Genomic DNA, 27,220 nt, shown 5'->3' with positions numbered 1-27,220 from the left:
CTCAGGTAGCCTCAAAGTATCCCTGACGAAATTTCCATGCATTTGCCAAGGGGGATTTGTAGATCCACCCTAGTGTAGGTTCATTCAGTCGTATTTATTGAGTGCTTACTGTGTGCAGAGCACTGATTAGTGTATGTGCCTTATATCAGGTATAAGTAGTACCTCTCTTTTAGGCAGTGCTTTCTGGGTTTACTTCAGCATTTGTAAGAGCTCTAATTTTAAAAGTGAACATTATACTAGGCTTTTCTGGATGTTCTCCATCATTCCAGAGCCCCATTCCAATTTTTAGAGTTTGTTAAACATTTTAAGCAGTTAGTCCAAAGTTTTATGCTATTTCCCATTTTCCAAGTCATTTCCCTCTGTTGTCAAATGAAACCATGCACTGCAAATCAAATGGAAGATATTGGGTAAAAATTTTGTGGATAATCAGCAAAGTTAACAACCGTGTGAATTCTAGAATTCAGACTTTGAACGCTGCATTGTGTTTGGGCAGCCTTTGGTCTTTAGTTTCCCCCAAATGAACACTTATTTTATTTTGTAAAACAGTAATTTTGTTCTTTAAACTCAAATACTGTAGTCAAAGGGGCACATTAACCTCTCTTGTGATGCGATCTACTGAATAAAAACAGATTCTTGGGCTAAGCATTTTCCCATAAGATAGTAGGGGGGAGGAAAGGATAATTATGCCAGCAATTGTCCTGCCATGTTAGAACTGCAATGTAGAAGATGCGTATGGTAGAAATGACCCTGCTGAATTTGCAAGGGAGCTTCATTTGGGAGCAAAAGGGGTCTCTCCATGTGGATAGTGTCCTCGAATGGGTACTGGATAGTGGGTTGCCCTCTAGCACCAAGCACATTACCTGGCATTTCCAAGCAAATCTAGCTGAGGTTAATTACTCCAAGGGCGGAGGTGGACTCAGGAGTTCATCAAAAAAGGATTTAGGAATCGTCCCAGAAGTAGGCCAACTAGGGCTTTCTTTCCACCGTTTAAATGGGAGGTCAAGATAAGCCACATTTGGGACATCAAAGAACCAAATTCTTAAGCCCCAGATGCCCCTTCAGAGTCACCACCAGAAGTTCCTGAATTTGTTCCCGTTGAAGGAACCAGTGTGGTTCCCTCCAGGTCCGAATTCAGTTTCTGATGTTGCCTTGAAAGGATGCTTAGACGAACATGGTGGTCATTGCCCTCCTTTCACCTGTAAACTCGTGATCGTAGATGGGACATCTCAACACTCCTAACTTCTCTCTCAAGTCATCCATCCTGGATCTGTCATTCTTCTGAACAGTTGAGCCCTCTACTTTGCTCACTCATTATAGCTCTCTCCTCCATGGAATTTAGGCAAACCCTTCTTGAATATATGGATATCATGGACTGCACAGTGGAGAAAAGATTTACTTTAATTGTCTTGAACCGCTGTATAGATAATTCTCTGTCCCATCAACCAAACAATCCATGGATGGTGTGTTCACAGTCTGACAATGAGATGGATTTTATCCCCATTTTACAGGTGATGAAATGGGGGCACAGGGAGGTGAAGTGATTTGCCCAAAGTCAATCAGACAGACGGTGGAATTGCTGGAATTGTAAGAGCTCTAATTTTAAAAGTGAACATTATACTAGGCTTTTCTGGATGTTCTCCATCATTCTGGAACCCAAGTCTCCTGCCTTCTAATCCTTTGGTCTTTGCCGGTATCACTAGGCTGTGCTGCGACACTCTCAAGCTCAGGTCGAGAACAGGTATTGAATCCCCATGTTGAGATCAGCATCTCTCATGCTGATGAGAGAATAATAGCAACAACAATAATAATAACTATGTGTCGAACACTTTTCTAAGCGCTGGGGTAGATACCGGCTAATCGGGTTGAACACAATCCCTGTCCCAAATGGAGCTCACAGTTTTAATCCTCATTTTGCAAATGCGGTAACCGAGACACAGAGAAGTTATGTGACTTGCCCAAGGTCACACAGCAGACAAGTGGTGGAGCTGGGATTAGAACCCAGGTCCTTCTCTCAGGCCTGTAAATTAAGTGACAAGTGGTGACAGACTGTGGGACCCATGTGGGGCAGAGACGGTGTCCAAATCTATTTGCTTGTACCAATCCCAAAGCTCAGTACAGTGCCTGTCACATAGTAAGTGCTTAACAATTCCCCAATTATTATTATTATTAGGTGGGATTAGAACCCAGGTCCTCTGGCCTCTGGGCCTGTGCTCTTTCCACTAGGCCATGTTGCTTCTCCATGTCCAGTGATCAAAATGATTGTGTTGACCCCTGGGAATTAGGCATCTCCCTGCCCACCCCTCTCCCTCCTGGGTAACATACACTGTTGGAGTTGACCCAGGACCTCTAAGAAACACTCTTTCCAAATAGTTTTTCAATAGTAAAGATGCTCTCATGCTGCCCTTCCACTCCTGCACTCACCATCGAATTTGTTTGTTTGTGTGTTGACCAAGATGAATAAATCTGTCAGCCTCCTCGATTTCTTCTCCGTAAACCTGGGCAGACTTCTGGTCGCTGCCATTTGTAACAACCATTTGGTGTCCATGTATTCTTTTCCAGACCGATTCTGGGCCATTTCTCCAGTAAGCTTTGTAGTTTCCTCTCCAGTACTGCAGGCAAATAATTCTCAGTCATTGGCAAAGAGAAAATGCATTAGCCATTCATTTTCTACGTGGACTACATTTTCCCAGTTGATTCTGTTAAAGAGCAACTCTGGGGCTGTAGGAAAAGGCTTCGGGGATATTGTATTGCCTCGCCTCATTCCCTTGCAGATATCGATGCAGCAATGGGTCGCTGAACAGTGTAATCTCTGTTGTACAGTTGCTATTGATCTCAACCAGTAAGTCGATATCTGCTGGGCTTTTTTCTGAAATCGTTTAGGACACGGAGAGATGACCCTGCCTTCATATGGCGGACAAGTCGGGTCCATGGCAGTGCGTCATTGTTCACCTACAATTGGGTTTCTGGTTGAATGTGGTCACTGGGGAGACTAATGGAATTCAACTTGTTCCACAGTTGTGAGCATTCTCAGGGTTCTCCTTCATCTAGTCGAGTCTAATACATGACAAAAAATTATATATACGAGGCAAAAGGAGAAAGGCCCAGAGTTCTGGAAATCTTCTGGATTGACTTCCAGGGGAGCAATATTGCTTTGGATTCTGGCCGTGCCGTCAGCATCCTTTAGCTGGCAGATTTGCCCTTCTCCGTGTCAATCTCCATCTTCATGTTCCAGTACAGGTATGTAGCCATCAGTTGATTTGAGAAGGTGGTGGTGTTGAAGTGATGTGTGTGCTGTGACTTTTATCACCTTCTTCTTTAGGTAGTGATGTCAGGGCTTTGAAAACGTTTCGGTCTGGGATCCCAGCTGAGGCATATGTTCCCCTCTGTGACCAATCTATTGAAGATGATGCTTTCTGCCAAGAGACGAATAATCTCTCTGGTTTATTGCAACTCCATCAAAACTTTTCCATGTTCTGTGGGTCTGTTTGGCTTTGGGGCCATAGAGCAAAGGATAGTGACCTTTGTGTCCCCAGTTTGGCACAGGAAAGCACAGTGGCTAAGGCTGGATCTGGTAAGGTCGGGGGAGCAAATCCTGTCCATATTACAAGCGGAACATCAGTTAGTTATGGCATTTATTAAGTGCTCACTATGTGCCAGGCACTGTGCTGAGTACTGGAATGAATGCAATATAAACAGTTCAGACCTGCTCCCTGTTCCACACTGGGCCTCACACTCTAGGTACAGGGGATAGTAACTATATGTCACATCCAATAGAAGTGTTTAAAAATGCAAGAAGAAATGATAAAGGGGATCAATGGATGACTAAACAACCCTAGGAGAGCGCAGTATTTTGTTTTATGGTACTCGTTAAAGCACTTGTTATGTGTCAAACACTATTCTAAGCACTGGGGTGGGTACAAATAAATTAGGTTGGACACAGTCCCTGTCCTTCAAGGGAGCTCATAGTCTCAAGTAAGAAGGAGAGCAGGTATTGGATCCCCATTTTACAGCTGAGGAAACTGAGGCCCAGAGAAGTTAAGTCACACAGCAAGCAATTGGTAGAGAATTGGCAAAGCCGGCCTTGGAACCCAGGTCCTCTGTCTCCCAGGCCCGTGCTCTTTCCACTACGCTACACTGATGTTCTTTGCTGAAACACCACTCTGGCTCCCAGCATGCTCACTGTTGGGATTCGTCTCTGTTTCTGCTTCTGGCCCTCCCAGGCGAGGTCAGGCTGCTGGGATGTCGGGTGGGAGGCGGGAGGCCACCCTGAGATGAAGCAGCCTTCAGACGTCACTGTGGCAATTTGGCTCTACGCGGCACATAGTAAGCAGTTGAAAGGTGAGGGTGGTGGGGAGGGTTTGTTCCAGAATTCCTAATTCCAGAATTAGCTTATTTGTTAAGCACTTACTATGTGGCAGGCACTGTTCTAAGCACTGGGTTAGATACAAAATAATCAAGTTGGATACAGTCTGCGCCCCACGAGGACTCCCAGCTTTAATCTCCATTTTACAGATGAGGTAACTGAGGCACAGAGAAGTTAAATGACTCAACCAAAATCACACAGCAGTCAAGTGGCAGAGCTGGGATTAGAAGACAGTTCCTCTGACTCCCAGGTCCACGCTCTTTCCAATAGGCCATGCTAATTTTGTAATTGTCCTTAATGAACAGATTCCAAATTTTCTGAGCAAGGTCAGGACATTACAGCTACTTTACCTAGACTCTCTGGTTTCCCCAGAACAGAAGAGATAGATGGCCACTGGTTTCGACACCTGACTAGAGGAAACGTGGCAAGCAGACCCAAAAGCGGCCTTTTGTTAAATAGACATTCTTTCTCAGATGCTTTGTTGGGTAAGGTGGCTTTCCCTCCTGCCTTTTGCCTTCTGTGATGTTTCAGGTTTCTTCTAGAGGATAAATCGATTTCTTGATTCACTAGGAAAGGGAATACAAATGGATAACTTGCCCCGACTTCAAAAGAAATGGAGTCGGGAAAAATTGTCTTTCAAAAGGACTCCCTTTTTGACATTCCCGCAAAGAGAAATGTGTTTTGAAAATTTTGTAGGGAAAAGCCAAAGATCAAAGGGAATATCCCATCTGTGCTTTTGAAATTTAACCCCGACTTCGCATGACTATGAACTGTGAGCACCTGGATGGGAGGGGGAATGGGGATATGTTTTCTTTCAGTGGGAAAAAAGGAGAGAATGTAGCTTATGTCTTCAGAAAACCAGAAACCCAAAACCAGAGTGTAGCGACTGCATTACAATAAACTGGAGATGAAAAAACCTCATTTCTTGACCTTCCAGAGATGCCTTTTCCATGAATTGGCATTAGCCATTCTGTCCATACCCAAACCAGATCCGGGGCAAGTTCAACCAAATGCGACTGTTTCATTATTTCCTAAAATTCAGGAATGGCTCAGGCCCTCCTCCCTTGATTAGGTGCGTGGTGTGAAAATCCAATGTCCTGTGTGGATCAAATAGGTCAAAGTGAGCGGGCAAACAAGCGAAGCTCCCCAAATGAGCCGGTTTCCATTTGTCCTTCACTCTCCGACCCCACATTTGGCAGAAAGGAGAAGGCCTGAGAGAGCACTTTGGACCTTGCCATGAAAGTCCAACTGTGGAGTTTCCTAATTCTTCTATCTTGTAATGTCCATCCAGGAGACTTAGGGAGTTCACTCGCCTCAGCTTAGGCAATGGTGAATGCATGAAACCACAGTTGTGTGCTTTCTGTACATGATCCCACTTCTTACAAGGTATAAGTAGTCTTTGAGGTCATGGTTGTGACTTAAAACAGCACTGATTCATCTATGCCTCTTCGGTGTGTTGCTCTAGTGCCCGTCGCCAAAGTACCTCAGCCTTTATTTAAATATCTGAATAGCTGATGTCCATCCCTACCCTTCTCCCAGTACTTGGAACATAGTGAGCACTTAATAAATACGATTATTGTAATTATTTTTCGAAAATATTTTTCCTCCCTTCCTGACTCTTAGAGTAGGTGTCTAAAACCAAAGGTTTCTACTTTTTAAGGGGAACGGCAGAGTTGTCAGTCTCTACATAGTTTTACCAAGAAAACTCTACGGATCTACTACCAGAATGACTGCAGATGGAGAGCGGAGCGTTCTGGGAGAGATGTGTCCATGATGTCGCTATGGGTCGGAAACGACTCGACGGCATAAGACGAGACAAGACTCAGCTTGCGGGAAAGGAATTGCTCTCATAGTTTGGGATAGCAAGAGGCAGCTTGAAAACGGAGACGGGCCTATACAACTCAAATCCACCAAAACAAAAAGGACCTATTCTGACCAGTAAATAACATGACTTAGCATGCCAGAGTCAGCAGCAGACTTTGCAACCATGCTGACAATCGATCGGTGGTATTTATTGAGTGCTCAAGGTGGGCGGAGAACTGTGCTAAGCGCTGGGGAGAGTGGACTTACAGTCTACAGGGAGAGACAGACATTAAAATTAAATTTACAGTTAGGGAAAGTAGTAGAGTGCTATGGAGTGAGTAGACTTTCAAAGATACTGAGGACTACCTAGTCAAGTGCACAGTTGATAGTGAGGGGAAGGTGGGTAGGAGAAAGAAGGGCTTAATTTGGGGAAGACCTCTTTGATGGTATAAGCTTGTTGTGGGCAGGGAATGTGTCTTCCAACTCTGTCACGTTGTACTCTCCCAAGCACTTAGTACAATGCTCAATAAATAGATTGACAGATTTGTGGAATTTTAGCAGGGTCGAGAATCACGGTCACCCTCTCACCCTCTGTACAGTCACTTTCAAAAACAGGGCACACTGTAGGTATCCAAAACCCGTATTCTCTAATTGGGATTAACAGCCCTCTCAACTCAAATGATGCCTGTTTGGTTCTCCAGGATGTGTATCAGGGAGTCATGGCAACAGATCTCTATTCAGCGGGACCCGTTGCATGGTGACGGGAAGCAGCTTGACCACACAGTATATTCCCAGCCTTCCCTGTATCCATCCCTTCCCTATCTTACCCCTTCCTTCCCATTATGTTTAGGCTAATTTGTCTGTCTTGGGTTCAGTTCCCTCAGGGGTCTTTTCTCCCACCTCTGGTGCTTCCCTTCCAGCCGGGTGGTGGGATTATCATGGTGCAACTTTGCAGTCTCCTACCTGGCTCCGTCGGAGGTGCAGCCTGGCTCAGTGGAAAGAGCACAGGCTTTGGAGTCAGGGCTCATGAGTTCGAATCCCAGCTCTGCCACTTGTCAGCTGTGTGACTGTGGGCAAGTCACTTCACTTCTCTGTGCCTCAGTTCCCTCATCTGTAAAATGGGGATTAAGACTGTGAGCCCCATGTGGGACAACCTGATTCCCCTATGTCTACCCCAGCTCTTAGAACAGTGCTCAATTTTCCCCTTTTCCCTCTGCTCCTCCACCTCTCCCTTCCCATCCCCACAGCACTGTACTTGTCCGCTCAACTGTGTATATTTTCGTTACCCTATTTATTTTGTTAATGAATTGTACATCGCCTTGATTCTATTTAGTTGCCATTGTTTTTACGAGATGTTCTTCCCCTTGACGCTGTTTAGTGCCATCGTTCTTGTCTGTCCGTCTCCCCCGATTAGACCGTAAGCCCGTCAAACGGCAGGGACTGTCTCTATCTGTTGCCGACTTGTTCATCCCAAGCGCTTAGTACAGTGCTCTGCACATAGTAAGCGCTCAATAAATACTATTGAATGAATGAATGAATGCTCGGCACATAGTAAGCCCTTAACAAATACCAACAAGCAGAAGTATAGTCTGAAGGTCCCTGTCTTGCTGATGGAATCGTCGAATAATAGTTATTGTGGTACTTGTTAAGGGCTTACTATGTACTAAGGACTAGTCATAAAAAGGAATACGAGGCATAAAAAATGGTGTAATGGTTAGAACCCAGGCCTGGGAGTCAGAAGGTCATAGGTTCTAATCTCGGCTCTGCCACGTGTCTGCTGCGTGACCTTGGGTAAGTCACTTCATTTCTCTGTGCCTCAGTTACCTCATCCGTAAAAAATGGGGATTGAGAGTGTGAGCTCATTGTGGGACAGGGACTGTGTCCAACTTGATTAACTGGTACTACCCCAGTGTTTAAAACAGTACTTGGCACATACATAGTAAATGCTTAAAAGTACCATAAGTATTATCATAATAGTCTATGTTCTGGGGTAGATACAAGATAATCAGGTTGTACACAATCCCTGGCCCCCATGGGCTCACGGTCTAAGGGAGAGGGAGAACAGGTATTCAATCTCCATTTTACAGATGAGGAGACTGAGGCACAGAGAAGTGAAGTGCCTTACCTAAGTTCATACAGTAGGCAAGTGATGTAACCGGGGTTAGAGAAGCAGCGTCGCTCAGTGGAAAGAGCCCGGGCTTGGGAGTCAGAGGTCATGGGATCGAATCCCGGATCTGCCACTTGTCAGCTGTGTGACTTTGGGCAAGTCACTTAACTTCTCTGTGCCTCAGTTACCTCATCTGTAAAATGGGGATGAAAACTGTGAGCCCCATGTGGGACAACCTGATCACCTTGTATCCCCCCAGTGCTTAGAACAGTGCTTTGCACATAGTAAGCGCTTAACAAATACCACCATTATTATTATTATCCCGGCTCTGCCACTTGTCAGCTGCGTGACTGTGGGCAAGTCACTTAACTTCTCTGTGCCTCAGTTCCCTCATCTGGAAAATGGGGATTAACTGTGAGCCTCCCATGGGACAACCTGATTACCCTGTATCTACCCCAGCGCTTAGAACAGTGCTCTGCATATAGTAAGCACTTAACAAATACCAACATTATTATTATTATTAGAATCCAGGTCTTCTGACTCCCAGCCCTGTGCTTTTCCCACTAGGCCACAATGCTTTTCATCCCGCCTGGTGACCTGAGCCAGGCTGTACCAGAGAAGGTTCCTAAATACAGGCATGACCACGTAGCCTGCCTGAGTGGGTCCTAGCCATCCATGGCAGGCCTGCTCATCCGTGACCCTGTCCCCCCTCTGCCCATATCACTGTTGCCCATATCCCCGTTGTCTCAGTTTACCCCAGGGGAGTCATCAGGGTTGTAGCTGGGGGTGGGACAAGCAGGGGCCTTTCTGTCCCCCTTACCAGCACTGAGGCATCTGCCCAACCATACTCAGAGACCACCATGACCCCACCAGACGCTACTGTTAGACTCGGGAGAAATATAACACAGGCAAGCTTAGTGTTTCAGAAAGTATCTCTGAAGAGAGTTCATTCCATAGTGGGGTAACATGGTGGTCCAATGGACAGAGCACAGGGCTGGGAGTCAGAAGGACCCGAGTTCTAATCCTGACTCCACCACATGTCTGCTGGGTGACCTTGGGCAGGTCACTTATTTTCTCTGGGCCTCAATTATATCATCTGTAAAATGGGGGTGAAGAGTGTGAGCCCCATGTGGGATAGTGACTGTGTCCAACTTGATTAATTTGTTCCTACCCCAGTGCTTAGAACAGTGCTTGGCACATAGTAAGAGCTCAGCAAGTACCGTTATTATTGTTACTGTTGTTATTATTACATAGTAAGCGCTTGACAGATACCATCATTCATTCTTTCATTCTTCTGTGAATCCAGTCCAAGTGGCCAGTGGCCATTGGCACTCATGTTTATCAAGGCTTTGAAGTGACTATATAATAAAAATATGCCGCAAAAATATTCACGAGCATTAAGGTTCGTCTTCCTGAAGTTTGGTCTGTATTCTTATTGGCTTTTACATGACGTTGGGAGTATGCTTTGTTTGAGCTCCATGTATCCTAGATTCACTTTTTATGGTTCATTTTCCCATGTAATTTTTAATAAGCTCCTGTTGTACAGTGGGAACAGGAGGGGTGTCGTCCTCCAGCTAATTTAACTGCCGGAAATTTCTCTGACGGTAGCTACAGACCAAGGCGCTTGCTATGAACTTTCAAGTTAATAGGTTTGCAGTTTTTCCACTCTTGTACTTTTATTAAAATTTCTATTTACTTTTCTATTCTCCACCAGCCGACAGATGGGCTTAACATCCCTGTATTTGTTTTCCATTGCTGATATATGTGATTCCGCAATCAAGGGTGTCATAAATCAAGTCTTTTACGCTAAAGGAAAAAAGGAGTGTGGCAATTGTGAGGCTATTTCATTCATAAGCTGAGAGGAACAGAACTCTTCCCCATCTCTGAGGGTTGGCGGATTGAGAGATCTGAGATGCTGGAAGAGGATTTCCGTTCGAGGATGGCCAAGGGGCAGAACGCCTCTTGAATTAACAAACCCTGTCAGTTTGTCTCATTACAGTACTCATTGCAAACAAAAGTCAGCTATTTCTAAATTGTGATGGACAAAATGCAGTGCAAGCTTTTTTTTAGAACTCGAATCTTATCCTTGTCACTCTGGGCTCAGAACATCACTCTGAACTTCAGGAGCGCCAGTGCAGAGGGTTATGGGACACAGCAAGGGATGGATTATGGTCCTTTAGAGGGCCAGTCAGTGTATCCCTGGAGCTCTAAGGCCTTGACCAGACCTAGGGTGGCCCCAGGAGAGCCTTGTGGATACCAGGCTTGAAGATACATGATGTCACTATATGCTAATCTAGGCATGCGCTTGACATGATGACATCACATGCATCATTTTGTGGAAGTTTACCCACTCTCGGAGTTTTTCTCCAGAGACTCCTGACCCTCCAGATTCTTTGCATTCTCTCCTCACTTTGCTTCCGAGGTGTAGAACCCAGCGGCAGGGGCCGTGGGAGGGAGATTGGATGCTGAAAAGGAAATAAATTGGACATAAAAGCATCTGGTTCCAGATCAGTATTGGACAGGGGACAGGCCAGATGAAAACTGGATTGACCATCTAAAACCAGACTGCTCACAGAAAACCATACTGGTGGCCTCTTGGATGAGCCATGTAGTCTCATAAAACTGACAGGTATGAAGACCCTACTGAACTGGGCATGGATCTCCAATCAGTAGTGTTTACTGAGCACTTACTCTGAGCAGAGCACTGAACTAAACACTTGGGAGAGTACAGTACCTCAATCAATCAATATTACTTTTGAGCATTTACTGTGTACAGAGCACTGTACTAAGCACTTGGCAGGGTACGATAAAATAGAGCTGGTAGCTACATTCCCTTCCCATAAGGAGCTTACAGTGTAGAGGAAAAGACAGACAGTGAAATAAATTATAGATAGGGGAAGCTCAGCATATAAGTGCAGTGTGGGTGGGGTGGGCATCGAAGTGCTTTGTAGACACGGACCCAAGAACATAGGTGACGCAGAATGTGGGGGGGTGGGGGGATAGGGTGGGGAGATGAGAGTTTAATCAGGGAAGCCTGCCTGGAAGAGTGAAGGCTTCCAGCCAACTGGGACACATAGTACAGGGTGACCCTCGTACATTAAGTAAAGTTTCTTTAGAAGCACCAGCATTTTGATGCACTTTAATTTGATGCAAAGGAGCATTTCCCCAGTGTGATGAGAGACGATGGAATTTTTCAGCATGTTCTAAGATTCACGTGGCTAAAGCAGCGGGCGCATACCTGCTGTCGATCGGTAACTCCCCTCTAGTACTGTGGCATCCAAAACAATACCACCGACACTGCGGCAGATAAGTATCAGCCAATCCTAGGTTCCTTTCCTCTCTCCCGGGCCAAACCCCAACCCTGGCCTCCCCCCAGCTCCAGGGGTCTGATAGCAAAGCCTCTTCTTTCTTACCTCCGAGGTTCAGATTAACTCGTATTTTCTTTCAATACTTTTGCCCAGAAAGAATGAATTAGATAAATTGAATCGACGGATAAAGGAGCACATGAATAAATTAGGACATCTCTCCCTCTCGTCATCGTCACTCCCTAAAGTGACAGATTAGCTGCTGATCTAAAATCTGTCAAGTGAATAACTCGGGGTGTGTGGGGGTAGCAGCGAACTGAAAACAAATATAAAAATATCTTCTTGGCTAAGGGAAAAGCAAGGGTTTTGTCCTGCTGGCTCATTTTCTGAATTCCTGCTGTTCCAGAGAGAAAACTTGAATTTGGGGATCCAGCATTTTTTGTAGAAATGGATTTCTCCATTTTTACAATTGTCCCAGCCGCACCCCTGCAGGGACCTCTCGATTTGTCTTAAGGAGAGAAGCGTCCAACCTGGGAGAGCAGGCGTAGAAGAGATAGTTGAACGACTATGTCAGAGTGAAATGGCTGAGTAAATAACGGCTTGCAACTGTATATACAAACATACCTAAATTCAAATATGTAAAAGTGCTTACGATGGCAGTTGGGTTGACTTGGCTTGAGGTGTTCAGAATGGATGAGGAAAAGGCTTCCTAGAGGAGGTGAACCAAAAAAAAAGATCTGGGTCTTGGGCAGGGAGGATGTTCCCGGCATGAGAGCAATGGAAAGGAGAGGCATTGGGGAATTTCTATACGTGGGCCAAGTAAGCTGAGGAGACTAATTTGAGAGGGTCACAAATGTTGTCCCTGCTGTCCCGTGACCTGAGACCTCTAAGAGGTGCCATCTCCTATTTCCCCAGCTGCCTTTTCCAGCACCCATCCCCTGCCCCCACTACCCCGTGATCCTCCCGCAGCTCCTCAGGGAACTACGGTTCTGAAGAGGCCGAGAAGTGGGACTGGGAAAAGCAAACCAAAGGATCAATAAGTTGGTATGCCGGGAAAGGGTAGAGGTGGACACAGAGGGAATGAGGGTCACCAGGATGTCCAGTAACTGTCCTGGAATCAGCAAGGATGTGAGCCTGCTGATAGGCGGGAAGCCCCTGCCGGGTTTGAAGGAGATGTATCGGAAAGGGAAGGCAGACAAGATGGCTGAGCCAAGGCCCTCTCACTTCTACAACTGACTTTGCCCCGAGAAGGCTACTGGAGCCAGTGCTGAAGATCTCCTCGCTTCTCTTCATTATCTTCTCAACTAGTGGTTTCTAGTCTAGTTCTCCGTACTATAAATGTGATATCCAAACTAGCTCGTTTGTTGTTTGAAACAAAGAAAAAAGCTCCTCCCCAAGCAGCCTTCAGTTATTCCGCCGTCAGTAGACTTTCAGAAAGATGAAGAAGTATACTTTGTTCACTTTTCTTTCCCAAAAATCCTCTCCATCCTGGTTCAAGTGCAAGATTAGATAATAATTTGATTCTCTCTGTTATAAAACAGTCGTTAGCACAGCTCTCTGATAGGCCTTATCTGGGGAAACTGTTTATGGAAGAAATACTGCCATTCAAAGAGATAGTCCGCCTTTGTTTTTTCTAAATTATTCAGGACAAAAGTAAGTGCTGATCCACTGATATGTAGATAGGTATCGCTCCTTGTGTTCAGTTCCACCACGCGGCCCGGGTATCGTTCTATGACTTTGGAATGACTGAGCCTAAAATATTGAGACACGTTATTTTATTCGGGCTAAATGGAAGATCCTAGATACCACCCCTGGAAAATAAGAATATTCGATAAGCCGTATTTTCTGCAAAAGGGCATTCATAATGTGCTCCGATTCCCTGGTTTTATGGCAAGACTTAGACCTGTTGACTTTTTGAAAGGGAGACGGAAGAGGAGAAAGTAAGAATAATTGATAAGCCGTATTTGCCTGCATAAAGGGCATTCGTAATGTTCTTCTAGTTCCCTGATTTTATAGCGAGACTCAGACCTGTTGACTTTTTGAAAGGGAGACGGAAGAACACGGGGTGTGGGGAAAAAGTCACTTTCTCTTCGAGACACAGCCCAGGACTGGGAGTTGAGAGACTTGGGGATTTTAAATTTTTTTATGGCATTTGTTAATTAGTTCTGGTACTCATTAAGTACTCACTTTGTGCCAAGCGCTGGAGCAGTGACATGATAATTCCATCAGACCAACCTCTGTCCCACCAGGGGCTCAATCTAAGAGCTAGGGACAGCAGATTATCTTATCCCCATTTTGCAGATGAAGAAACTGAGACCCAAGAGAGACAGAGTGATTTGCCCAAGATCACCCGGCAGGCCAGCGGCAGAGCTGGGGTTAGAGCACAGGCCTCTTGACTCCCAATCCCATGTACTTTCCCTCAGACCACACAGCCTCCATTGGAGCAGGAAGAGGGAATTGGGAATGAGGGGAGCTCGACTCGCACCTGTCTGTATCACCCATTGACAGTGAATGGTTATCTATTCCTGATGTGCTGAAAGGTATTATCCAGTGGCCCCGAAGCCCTCCATGGCCCACGATGTTGTAGTTCCCCCTCCCTCGAATTCAGTAGTCTGTTGTCACGGAGGGATTGCCGTCAGGTTTATTTGCCAGCGGCTAGTGAGCCTCATGGTTGGGAAAGAAGCAGGCTGGCCATGGGGACGGCCCCCTCTGAAGGGCAGAAAGCAGCCAGGAGAGCAGCCGGGAGGCAAGCGGTAAGAACCAAGAGCTCCAGTTTATGTGCTCCGACTCCTCCCGCCACCCCCAAAGACACAAACAATCTCCATTCTGCCTGTGGCCCAGTCAGAGCCTCCATTAGCATCACATCAGCATCCTGCATTCAGCTTCTTTCCCCAGGGTCTTTCTCCTGGGTACTGGATCTCGGTGGGTGGTCTTCCCCCTTCTCCCCCAAACTTCTGGCAGAATTTCCAGTGATTGGTAGCCCATCTCTGCTGGTGTCCCACACCCCCTGGTTCTCCTTCTCCAGACTCCAGGAGCTCTTCCCCAGCATCGCTGTTGGCAGTGGCTGGGCTGGGTGTTTTATGTTGAGGTGAAACCTTGACATTCTCAGACACGGGCACGGGACAGTTTGCTCAGTCAGTCAATTGGTGCTATTTAGTGAGTGCTTACTGTGTGCACACCAAGCTCTTCGGAGAGTACATCACAACAGCATTGGTGGGTCCCATCACAGCCCTCAAGGAGCTTACAGCGTAGTGGGGGACAGAGTAAAGGAAATAAGAGTAAAGAAAAGCGTAAAGGAAACAGCAGAATCTAAGGATATGTATATAAGTGCTGTGGAGCTAGGGGGAGAATCATAGTGTTCAAGGACTACAGGCCGAGTGCATAGGTGACACAAAATGGGGGGTCCCTAGGGTGGGGAAGTGAGACACTCAGTCCACAGACATTCACACACCTCCCTGTGGGCAGTACACAGGCACAACCAGTCTCCGACCATAGGGCTGTGTCCGGGCTCCTCCAGGACTCAGAACCATATCGTCCTCTGCCCGCTTCAGTGGCGGTAAGCACCGTACTAATTGTTTGGGCAGATACATCAACAGCAAGACACGTGTTCCTGCCCCTGAAGTTTTATAATTAAACCAGGAAGAGAGAAAAACATTTTTACAGATGGTACAAGCTAGAGGAAGAACAGGCATTAATAATGATTATATTATTTGTTAAGCGCTTACTCTGTGCCAAGCACTGTTCTAAACAGCATCAACCCAGCTGGATGAAACTAACAAAAAGTGGGATGAATGGTTAAATGAGAGTATCAATCCATTGTATTTATTGAGCGCTTACTGTGTGCAGAGCACTGAACTAAGCGCTTGGGAAAGTACAGTGTAAGAGTTGATAGACACATTCCCTACCCACATTGAGCTTACATTCAAGAGGAGGAGACGGACATTAATATAAATAAATTAAGGATATGTGCATGAGTGCTGTGGGACTGAGGGAGGGGTGAAGTCGACATATGTTCACGAGGGCCGAGGGTAAAATCAAGGTTATACGGGCCAAGCATGGGTATAGTTGGCCTGACACAGCTAAGGTGTTTGTGAATTAACTTGGGGTTCGTTGTTTCCACCCTCAAAGCAAGGAGGTGGGGTTTTGGGGTGTGGAACACTTTCTGATGCAGAAATTCCTCTCCTTAAACCATCCCCCACCAAACTGAAGCTGAAAGCAGTTGGTTCGAGAGCTCAATTTGGTCCAGAACTGGCTGGCCCTGCCAGACTGAGCAAGAAGAGGGGACAAACCCCTGCCCTAGGGTCAGCCATGACTGACTGACAGCTGGGTTGGTGATTGGCTCACCTTTCCATCATCAAAGTCATTCCATCAAGGTCAGGGTTAAAACCCTCTCCTGACTCCAGTTGCTTTCCGACCCCCAGACTCTTGGAAAATATAAAGTAGAAAATCGTGCCTTCATGACGAGGAGCAAAGAGCGTTGAGAGAGAGCAAACAGCACGGTTTGGAAAATAGAACCCCTGGGAGGTATCTAAAGGTCACAGAATCTGAATAAATATTAATGCACTTATCTTGCGGAATCTGAAAAATGTGCTGTTACGACAGAAATATTATTCAGAGACAAGTATTGTAATTAAGGTTTTCCTTTTCCCTAAGCAGTGATAAAGAAATGCTGGATTTGTCCTCTGTCTTGGGCCAGTTCGGAGTCTCTTTCTCGCTCTATTTTTTTTTTAATTCTAACGTGCATTTTGGCTGCAATAATGCTTTAAGATGGAATGAATCACTAGTTAATTCTTCAAAAGAGTGCCATTCCAGTTACTAAACATGAATATTTCTGTCTGTTCTGCATGTTCAGGTATGCTAAGGGAATACTTATCTATTTAACCCCGTGGAGTTGGTAGCTAATACAAAATACCTTATGAAGTTATTACTCTCCTAAACCAAAAAAATAAAAAGCGGGGGATAATAATAATAATAATGTTGGTATTTGTTAAGCGCTTACTATGTGCAGAGCACTGTTCTAAGCGCTGGGGTAAACACAGGGGAATCAGGTTGTCCCACGTGGGGCTCACAGTCTTAATCCCCATTTTACAGATGAGGGAACTGAGGCACAGAGAAGTTAAGTGACTTGCCCACAGTCACACAGCTGACAAGTGGCAGAGCTGGGTTTCGAACTCATGAGCCCTGACTCCAAAGCCCGTGCTCTTTCCACTGCGCCACGCTGCTTCTCTATGGGGGATGGAAGGAGGATTAGAACACTGTTCGTTCATTCATTCAATCGTATTTATCGAGCACTTACTGTGTGCAGAGCACTGTACTAAGCGCTTGTAATGTATAATTCGGCAACAGATAGAGACAATCCCGGCCCAACAATGGGATCATAGTCTAAAACGGGGAGACAGACAGTAAAACAAACAAGTGGTCAGGCATCAATGCCATCAAAATAAATAGAATCATAGATGTATACACTTCATTAATAGAGTAATAAATAATATATACAAATATACACAAGTGCTGGGGGGGGGGTAGAGCAGAGGGAGGGAGGAGGGGCAATGGGGAGGGGAGAAGGGGCGAGGGAAAGGGAGGGCTCAGTCTGGGAAGGCCTCTGGAGGAGGTGAGCTCTCAGTAGGGCTTTGAAGAGGGGAAGAGAGTTAGTTTGGCGGATGTGAGGAGGGAGGGCATTCCAGGTCAGTGGCAGGACGTGGGCCAGGGGTCGACGGCAGGACAGGAGAGAACGAGGCACTGTGAGGTTAGCTGCAGAGGAGCGGGGTGTTTGGGGTGGGCTGGAGAAGGAAAGAAGGGAGGTGAGAGGTAGGAGGGGGCAAGGAGATAGCTTTGAAGCCAAGGGTGAGGAGTTTTTGCTTCATGTGAAGATTGATAGGCAACCACTGGAGGTTTCTGAGGAGGGGAGTGACATGCCCAGAGCGACCTGACTTCCCTACTGGAACGAACACAGGTCGAGCAGTCAGGAGACATGGGCTTCCATCACAGCCCTGCTTCTGGCCTGGGTCAGGCTATGGGCAAGTCACTCAGCATCTCTGAGCCTCAATCCTCGCCTCTTGTGAAATTCCACCATACCCTTTGCTGTGGGGAGGACAGATTGAGGTCGCTGGTGCGGAAGGCTGCGGAACACTGTGGGGGCTGTGACGCCCCCAGGGCCGACCCCAGCCAGCCGATGCCAGCACTGATCCTCTCCGTTTTCACGGACCCGCCTTCCCACACGACATTTCTCCAGCGTCCGGAAACATCTCCTCCAGCACCCTGCCCTGCCTCCTCCACCTAGTCTCTTATATCTCATGAGGAGCATTCCGACTCTCGGACTTGCTCTGGCCTGGGATGCCCTCATTTCCATTTGCAGAGTGGAGCTGATGGAAGTCAGTGACTTCGGATAAGCAGGGGTCAGTGATTGGAACATGCCAGCCCCCATATCCCCTCAAGGTGAAATGTGTTGAAGGGGTTGTCACATTACTCACTCAGGATACCAAGAAAAGCACTTTTCCCCGTTGGGTTCAGCAAATAACCGATGGCAGTGTGAGTCAGCGAATTAAAGCTCATTCCCAAACCAGGTCTACTGACAATCAGGGTGGCGGCTACGAGGGTCAGGCTCAGAAATTGTCGACCGGAACTGCCTCGATCTGGAAAGAACTGGTTGTGGATCGGGATGCAAAAGTCACTATCAATTTTCATCGAGCCGACCCTTGCCTGCTTATCCTTTTGCTCTATGTGATGACACGCCTCGCTGTCGATGTGAAAATGTCCTCCCTGTCAGCTGGAAAGGTTTAATAATGTATTTGTAGTCCATCTCCCTTGAGCCTAGGGCTTGTCATGGATCCCCAGAATGCACAACCAGCTCTCCCAATCACAGTGCTGTAGATTGGCCCCTCCTGAAACCTTCTCATGAGCCAGGAATCAGAATCCAGCTGCCATTTTGCAGGCCCAAAGCTGGATTGAACAGAGGGGGTGATGGGGTGGTTGATGTTTGTAGGAGGTAGAGGGTGGCGTGAACATGAAATGGCTTTGGGAGAAGGACCCCGTAGAGGCCGGTGTGCATCCACTGAGGTCTGGGGACGGTGAAACCTGATCGAGGAGTGCTTACTGTGTGCAGAGCATTGTACTAAGCACTTGGAGAGTACATGAGAACAGAGTTAGTAGACGTGTTGCCTACCCTCAACAAGTTTACAATCTAAAGGGGGACCCCTTGATCATGTCCATCCACCTGCCTGGAATCCCTTCTTCCTTCCAATTCTTCAGATCACCCTCTAAAGACTGTAAGCTTGTTGTGGGCAGGGAACATGTCTGCTTATTGTTTTATCGTACTCTCCCAGGTGCTTAGTACAGTACTCTGCACACAGTAAGTGCTCAGGAAATATTGATTGATTGATGGATTAATCACAATTCTCCCCATTGTGAAAGCCCTCTTGTGACCTTCCTCCAGGAGGTCTTCCCTGATGAGGTTTTCTTCTCGATCTGAAATTGATTTTTCTGAACGCTTTAATACATAGCAGTTGACCTGTTCTTGTTACCCACTCACTTATTCACTCATCCCTCTTTCCAATATCTTTTCCTTCCTATCTGTAAATTATTCTGCCTCACTGTTAGAGTTTAGGTGCCTTGAAAACAGGAACCAGATCTTTTTCCTTTATTGTACTCTCCCCAAGGACTTAGTAGAGAATTCTGCACCCAGTAAGTGCTCAATAAATGCCACTGATTGATAGACTGATTGGTTGATTCGGACTTGGCCTCGGAGCCACCCGGATCCACCGAGATGGAGGAGAAGGAAGCGAGTTTGGCCCCCGAATGGAAACTGTCCGTCACCCTCCAAGGGCTTTTTGATTGAGGCTCACCCAACCTTCTCTTCTGTACAATTGACTCCTGGTTGCTCAATTACTGTCAGGCCAAACAATAGGCTGTCGCTTTGAAGGGCACCAGGGCTGAAAATTTAGCAATACACGCTTTCCTTTGTGGATCTGTGTTGAAGTGCAACTCCAGTTTACCTCATCTCCCTCCTGCCTCCCTGCCTCCACTTCTTGTCCGTCGACTAATGTTCAAGTTCCAGGAAAGAGATATATTCTGGACTGGATTGTGGCAGGATAAGTGACTCGTCTTTGCCACAGCAGTCACCCCTCCCTCCCCAGCTCTCCTGGAAACTCAGCTCTTGCTCCATTCTGGTGTTCCCCATAGCTCCATTGCTGGGATGACCCACGTTGGTGGATTGCGCTGACGGTTGGCCCCTCTTCCCTGACCCTGCATGGACCCGAAGGTCACCACGGTGTGGCCATCGGGACCCTGGGTCGGGGAGTAGGGGGGTTTCTGCTCAATGCCCTGGGACCTGACGGACCGAAGGGCTGATGGGAACTCCACTTGCTCGCCTGCCGGTGCTGCCAGAGACTTGAGTCCTTCTGGCAACCCTGGCCAACGTAGGCATCCCCATGCATAACATCTTTGGACTTTGGCCTTGTGTGGGGCTGGGCTCTCTTTTGAATTCATGCCTGTTCACCCTCCTGCTTAGTGCTCTGGGCACTGTGAGGGGAGGGGGATGGATTTGATGATGATGATGGTATTTAAGTGCTTACTATGTGCCAAGCACCGTTCTAAGCACTGGGGTAAATGCAAGGTTATCAGCTTGTCCCACGTGGGGCTCACAGTCTTGATCCCCATTTTATACGGGGTAACTGAGGCACAGAGAAGTTAAGTGACTTGCCAAACGTCAAACAGCTGACAAGTGGTGGAGCCAGGATTAGACCCCACGACCTCTGACTCCCAAGCCCCTGTTCTTTCCACTAAGCCACGCTGCTTCTCACATGTGATGTCCTTCACATACACACATGCACTCTCTCTCTCTCTCTCTCTCTCTCTCTCTCTCTCCTTGCATAAGACCACGTTCAAGGTCTTTCCTCGGTAAGAGGAATGATCCAGCTGGCCAAGGAGCCTCTCACCACCAGTCATGATAAGATGCTTGGAGGGATTAGACGTGGTGGCTCTCTTTTTGTTTCCACCGACTGTTAGCCTCCCTTCCCAGAGTTGGTAAAGTCTGTAGCTTCCCGTGTAGAGAGCAAAGAACCCATCAGGCAGAAGGACATACTAAAGAGCTTAGCGTGGTGGTATGTGTGGGTTGGAACAACCCAATGGCAGAAGCAGCATCAGGCCTGGAGGGTGGGGGCCTTTCTTCATTTTCCACTGGAATTCTTGTCCCTGGTCTGATTTCTCTCAGGCTCAGCCATGTTTCTTTGAGGTCTTGCACTTTAAGGACTGTGCTCAGTTGCAGGATTGGTGAAAGTTTGTGGAGGTAGAAAATAGGTTCCTCCTTGAATTTGACCCAATCTCATATACTGACAGGAATACTGGGAAAGGTGGCTATTCCCTTCTTTGTAGTTAAACCCCACACTCATCATAACCAAACAGCAGTTTTTTATGGTATTTCTTAAGTGCTTACTATGTGCCAGGCACTGTATCAAGAGCTGGGGTAGAAACAAGCTAATCAGGTTGGACAAAGTCAGTGTCCCACATGGGGCTCACATTCTTAATCCCCATTTTACAGATGAGGGAACTGAGGCACAGAGAAGTGAACTGACTTACCCAAGGTCACAGAACAGACACATGCAGAGTCAGGATTAGAGCCCAGGTCCCTCTGACTCCCAGGCCCCTGCTCTATCCATTAGGCCACATTGCTTCGCACTTGTTCAACCCCCATCTGCATTACCTCATCTGTAAAATGGGGATTAACTGTGAGCCTCACGTGGGACGACCTGATTACCCTGTATCTCCCCCAGCGCTTAGAACAGTGCTCTGCACATAGTAAGCGCTTAACAAATGCCAACATTATTATTATCTGCATACATGCCCGTTTCTGTGGCAAGCACAGTAATGATCTTTGTCAAACGACCCTCTGGGGAAGTGAGAAACCCTCCTTCTCCTTCTAGTCTCGAGCTGGGCCATCATCCCCATCTCGAGTGCCTGGTGGAAGGAGGAAAGTAAGGAAACAAAGCGATTCTTGTCGAGCTCATTGCCCCACTCTCTGTGTTAAAAACCAGAGGACTCTGGAGCTGGGCTAACATTTAGACCTGGTGGCAGGACCAATAGAAAGCAGTGAGTAAACTCCCCATTGAACAATACCCCCAGAGAGCAGACTCTGGCGATGCCAGAGGGAGGGTGGCTCTCCCTAACCTCACCCAAAATAAATGCATTGTACAAATCAGGTAGGAAAGCAGCAAGATGCCATTTCTCCCTCTAGACTTTCAAGGAAATACCACATTTTGCTGGCCATTGCTCCCGGAAACTGGTCAGGAAGTGCGTTCCGAAGGAATTACCTGGTGAGAAGACAGAGGAGTCTGTCAATCAGAGAGTAGGGAGCCCCTCCATTTCTAGCTGGAGTCGGAAATAACCTTCGCCATACCTTGGGGCCATCCGTTCTGGAGTTGCCTTCATCAGAAGCACCGATTCGTTTTGCTTCAGTATGTCACGCGGCTCCATTCTGAGGTTAATTATTAGATTATTCTAATATACATCAAAGAGGTTCTAGCGCTGGGAGGGCTTCACAATTTAAGATATTCTTTAGGGAGGAAGAGGTAGAAGTGAAAACTAATAAGATGATGTTTTTAAACTCCTTCTTAAATAATCCATTCTTTTCCAACCTTGTATACTGGAGGAATTTAGTAAGTTTGGACAAATGTCAGGGGAAATTGGGCTTCGAATTCACAACCCTCCAAAGCTTTGTGAAGAGACTGAGTCCTAGAGAGGAGAAGCTCCCACACTTGCCATACTGAATGGTGGTATTTGTTAATCAATCAGTTGTATTACTGAGCGCTTACCGTGTGCAGAGCACTGCACCTAGCTCTTGGGAGAGTACAATATAACAAAGTTGGTAGACGTATTCCCTTCCCGAATGTGCCAGACACTGGGGTAGATAAAAGATAATCAGATCGGACACATTCCTTGTCCCACCTGGGACTCAGAGTCTACCGGGGAGGGAGAAGAGGTACCAGCCCTATTTTATAGATGAGGAATCAGGTTCAGAGAAGTGACTTGCCCAAGGTCAGACAATGAGTGAGTAGTGAAGCAGTGATCAGAGCTCAGTTCTCCTGACTCGCAGGTCCATATTCTTTCCACTAGGCCACACTGCTCCTCAGTTTCCTCATCTGTAAAATATGGAAAAAGACTGTGAGAGCCCTGTGAGGGATAGGGATTGTGTCCAATCTGATTAGTTTGTATCTACTTAATTCAGTGCCAGGCACATAGTAAGAGCTTAACAAATACCATAAAAAAAAATTAGGCCCTGGCACATTGATCCTATAGGATGCTCTAGATTTTAGGATCTTTCCTTTCCTAGCCACTGCAGGCCAAGTAACAGATTACGTGAACGGTTGAAGAGTCTCTCTCTAATAACCTGCGCATGAGCAGGCAGAGATTCTTAGGATTTCTGTAGCATTAAGTTGCTGTTTCAGAAAACAAACCGGCTGTCCTAACCTCTCATCCCCTCCATCCCCCTGTGGCAAAATCCATGCTGGGGCAGCCTTTACCCCTTCTTGCCGGGTAACCGTAATTCTAATTATGATTTCTTCAGTGCCGACTCTGTGCTGAGCTTTGGTTAGATACACATGGTTTATCCATGTGATTCTCATGCCCCAGAAACCCTGTCTGGTTGTGGCAGAGGCAGCCTGCCTGCCTCATCCAGAGGGAATTTTCTGGCAGAGCCAGACATCCATGTGATCAACACCACGGTGCAACTGAGGGCAGCCCGTGGGCACCCTGCTGTCCGGGATGTAGGGCCCCGATGGCCTTTACAGCCACACATGCGCCCATGGGTGGATTTCACCATCGGGGATATCTTCTTCCTATTGCTAATGATAATATCAGTAATAATAATACTATTGATTAAGCACTTAATATGTGTCGAGCACTGTTCCAAGCACTGGGGTAGATACAAGCTAATCAGGTTGGACATATTCCCACATGGAGCTCACAGTCTTAATCCCCATTTTGCAGATGAGGTAACTGGGGCACATAGAAATGAAGAGACTTGCACAGGGTCACACAGCAGACAAGTGGCAGCCCTGGGATTAGAACCCAGACCCTTCTGACTCCCGGGCCCATGCTCTATTAACTAGGCAATCTTCTTCATGTAAGCAGGGCAGCCAGTTATCTTTTTGAAAGTAAAGTTCTTCAAGGATTTATCGTTGTTTCCCAGTGGGATCTCTGGGGCAAGAGGGGCCATTTTGTGTGTGGATGTGGCTCCTGTCCTCCATAAGCAAGGGCCTGAGGTATTCAGACCGCATCGCAACTTCCCCTTCATCTGGGTGTTTCCCCCAATGGATGTTACTTTCATTTGAACAGAATTATTCTTTTGTGGTGGGTTTCATTACCAACACTATGGCTGGATTATTATCTCACTAATAAGATGCCTCCTTTGGGGATTTCCGAAGATCGTTTTCTCCACCTTTTCTCCTATTAGTGATGTCATTCAGTATTTAGATTCCAAATTGCTTTTTTTTGTTCTCAATAAAATGGCATCGAAGACGTTTTGAAATTTAATTTAAAATTGTAATTTACTGATTTAGAGAATGCAAGATAACGTTTGGCTAACGTTCGGTCGGCGAGGAGGAGTCCGTCTTCAGGCCAGCTTTTAGAAAACCGGAATGTGGCTCGGTCGACGACCATCGATCCCTGCGGACGCTGTTTTAGCTGGTGGGGGTGGCTGATAGGAGAGGACCGTGGTTCTTTGGCCGGGTGGATCCAGGAAAACTGCAGGGCAATTGCTGGCCGGGTCTCTTAGGGAAGCAGTCCAGATCTGCAAGATCCAGGGCTTTCACTCAGCCTCTTGGTCATTTAAAGTGCTCTCACGGGAGCCGGTTTGGACATGGGACACCAAGGACGCAAAAGAAATATCTGGGTTGCCGGAGCACAGCATCAGACTCCATTGGTAACGATAATAATAGTAATAGTAATCGTGGTATGTGCTGTACCAAGCACTGGGGTAGATACAAGGTCATTAGTTCCGACCCAATCCCTGACCCACATGGGCTCACAGTCTAAGGGGGAGGGAGAACAGGTATTGAATCCCCATCTTACAGGTGAGGAAACAGGCACAGAGAAGTGGAGTGACTTGCCTAAGGTCACACAGTAGTCAGCTGGTAGAGCCAGGATTAGAACCCAAGTCCTCTGAGTCCCAGGCCCATTCCCTTGGTCACACTGCTCCACCATAAGGTGGGTTTTTCCTTCCCATGGGTTTTTGCGAGTCTGCAGCCCAACATTTTAAGAGAATTGGCTGGGAAGGGAAGAGGGCCAGTATTTCCACTTAACCTCTGCAATACAGGAAAAGAGGATTTTTCAAAGTGGTGTTATATTGTAATCTCCCAAGCATTTAGTACAGTGCTCTGCCCACGGTTAGCACTCAATAAATACGATTGATTGACTGGGCTTTGCTCTCTTTGTGAGACTGTGCTTTCGGGAAAGATCGGGAGGGATATCATTCCCAATCAAACCCCAAAAGATACAATTTAGCTTGACTTGAACTCCTACCAGGCAAGCTCCTTGAAGGCAGTCCCCACATTATAATGATAATAATGTCGGTATTTGTTAAGTGCTTACTGTGTACCAGGCACTGTACAAAGCACCGGAGTGGATACCATCAAATGGAATTGGACACAGTCCTTGCCCCACATGGGCTCACAGTCTCAATCCCCATTTTCCAGATGAGGTAACTGAGGCACAGGGAAGTTAAGTGACTCACCCCAGGTCACCCAGCAGACAAGTTTGGGTGTCCTTTACGGGACCATTCCCCCGGTGGATGTGCTTTACGTTCCCTCTCCCCTAGGCTCAGATATCCCCAGAGAACCTTCTGCTTTTCCTTGCCCAGCGGTTTGAACATCACACTAAGTTGGTGGACCTGATTTCTTACCCTGGCCGTGAAAATAGTTTCTTGAATTGTAGGGGCACCCGGCAGTTTGGTGAAGCAGGGTGGTCATGGGGAAAGGGCACAGGCCTTGGAGTCAGGGGGACCTGGGTTCTATTCCCTGGTTCTGCCACTTGCCTGCAATGTGACCTTAGGCAGGGCACTTAACTGCTCTGTGTCTCAGTGTCCTCATTTGTGAAATGGGGATTCCATGCCTGTCCACCATCCTATTTTGTCTGTGAGCCCCAAATGGGACGGGAACTGTGTCTGATCTGATTATCTCGAATCTACTCCAGCGCTTAATTCAGTGTTCGGCCCAGAGCAGGTGCTTAACAAGTACCGTTATTATTACGATTGTGAGAATTTGATTTCCGGCAGATGACCCGGACGTTACGACCGGAAGGCACCCTCACAATCAGAGAGTCGTGCTCTCTCGGTTAGTCAGCACCACATTTTGCAGGGGTGTACCCTGTCCTGGAGCGCTCTTTCACCAGGGTTACAGATTGGGGATTAGGTTGGGGTGTGGAAGAGGGGTGTTGGCTCAATGCTGAGCACTCGGGGTCTAAAGCACCCCCTAGAAAGGATCATTTGGTTCCCAGGTGACAGAATTCCGTGTGAAGCAAGGCAGACCAGACAATGGCCGTTAGCTTCGGTCTGATCCTTGAGATGGCCTCCCACTGGGCCGGGACTATCTGAATTAGAGGCAGGTGTAGCGTGCACAATCAGATTGAATGGCCGAGTATCTGCACCCTCAGAAATGGATTTGACGACTCTGTCAATTACTTTTGGCATCAAGCTTTCTGCGGCTTGTCCTGGGATTGGTCCCCTGGTCAGCCGGGCCCCCTCCCCCAACCCTGCCTATTGTTCCCGCTGTGTCGACTGCATCAGCTCCCATAAATCACAGGGGGGTAGGGGAGGATGGAGGTTATAGACCATCTGGAACCCCTGGTGACATTGCTGGGGTCACTCCTGATTATCCCCTCTCTTAGCAGCGAGGCAGAGACGGGTCCTGACTCTCGAAAGATTTCCCGTACGATCGGGCCCCGAAGCGGAGGTGGTGACCGCCTGTCGAGGCGTTAGCCCACCCGAGCTTCTGAGTCGGCATGAATTTGGATGGCACACAACCTGGGTTCGGGGATGGTCCTGATGCTCGCGATTGTTTCTGGGCTGTGGGACGGCGTCGTCTTCCGTCTGAGCTGCCGCAGCCCAGAGCCTCCCCGGACGTGGTTCTACACGACGGCACTCCCAGCAGCGGAGCCAAGGCTCCTTGAATCCTTGCTTGATTCAGTTGGGGCCTCCGCTCACGAGATCCCCCTTCCCAGCGCTGACAACCAGGGGTGATGGGGACTGAGATGTTCGTTGGGGGCAGGGAATGTCACCGTCCGTTACATCGTACTTTCCCAAGCGCTTACCCCAGTGCTCAGCACACAGTAAGTGCTCAATAAATACAATTGAATGAATGAACGAATGTTTCCCTGGCAAGCTTCCCCTTGGCACATTTTAGCCCCATTCTTTTTCCAGCCAAATGGCACTGACGGTTTCCTGCCCCTGGCTCCGGCAGCAGGTTCTTTCCGCTTTGCCCAGATGGCGCCCTTGCCACCCAGATCAAGTCGGCAACTGTTCAGTCGGGGTTCTTCCAGGGGATTGCTCCAGCACCTGACCTCCTAGTAATAATAATCGCGACGTTTGTAATGTGTGTACTCTGTGCCAAGCCCTTCACTCAGCACTGGGGTGGGTACACTTCAATCATATCGGAC

This window comes from Ornithorhynchus anatinus, chromosome 7, assembly GCF_004115215.2.
Source record: "Ornithorhynchus anatinus isolate Pmale09 chromosome 7, mOrnAna1.pri.v4, whole genome shotgun sequence".
Classification (NCBI taxonomy): domain Eukaryota; kingdom Metazoa; phylum Chordata; class Mammalia; order Monotremata; family Ornithorhynchidae; genus Ornithorhynchus; species Ornithorhynchus anatinus.
Note: the sequence above shows the minus strand (reverse complement) of the source record.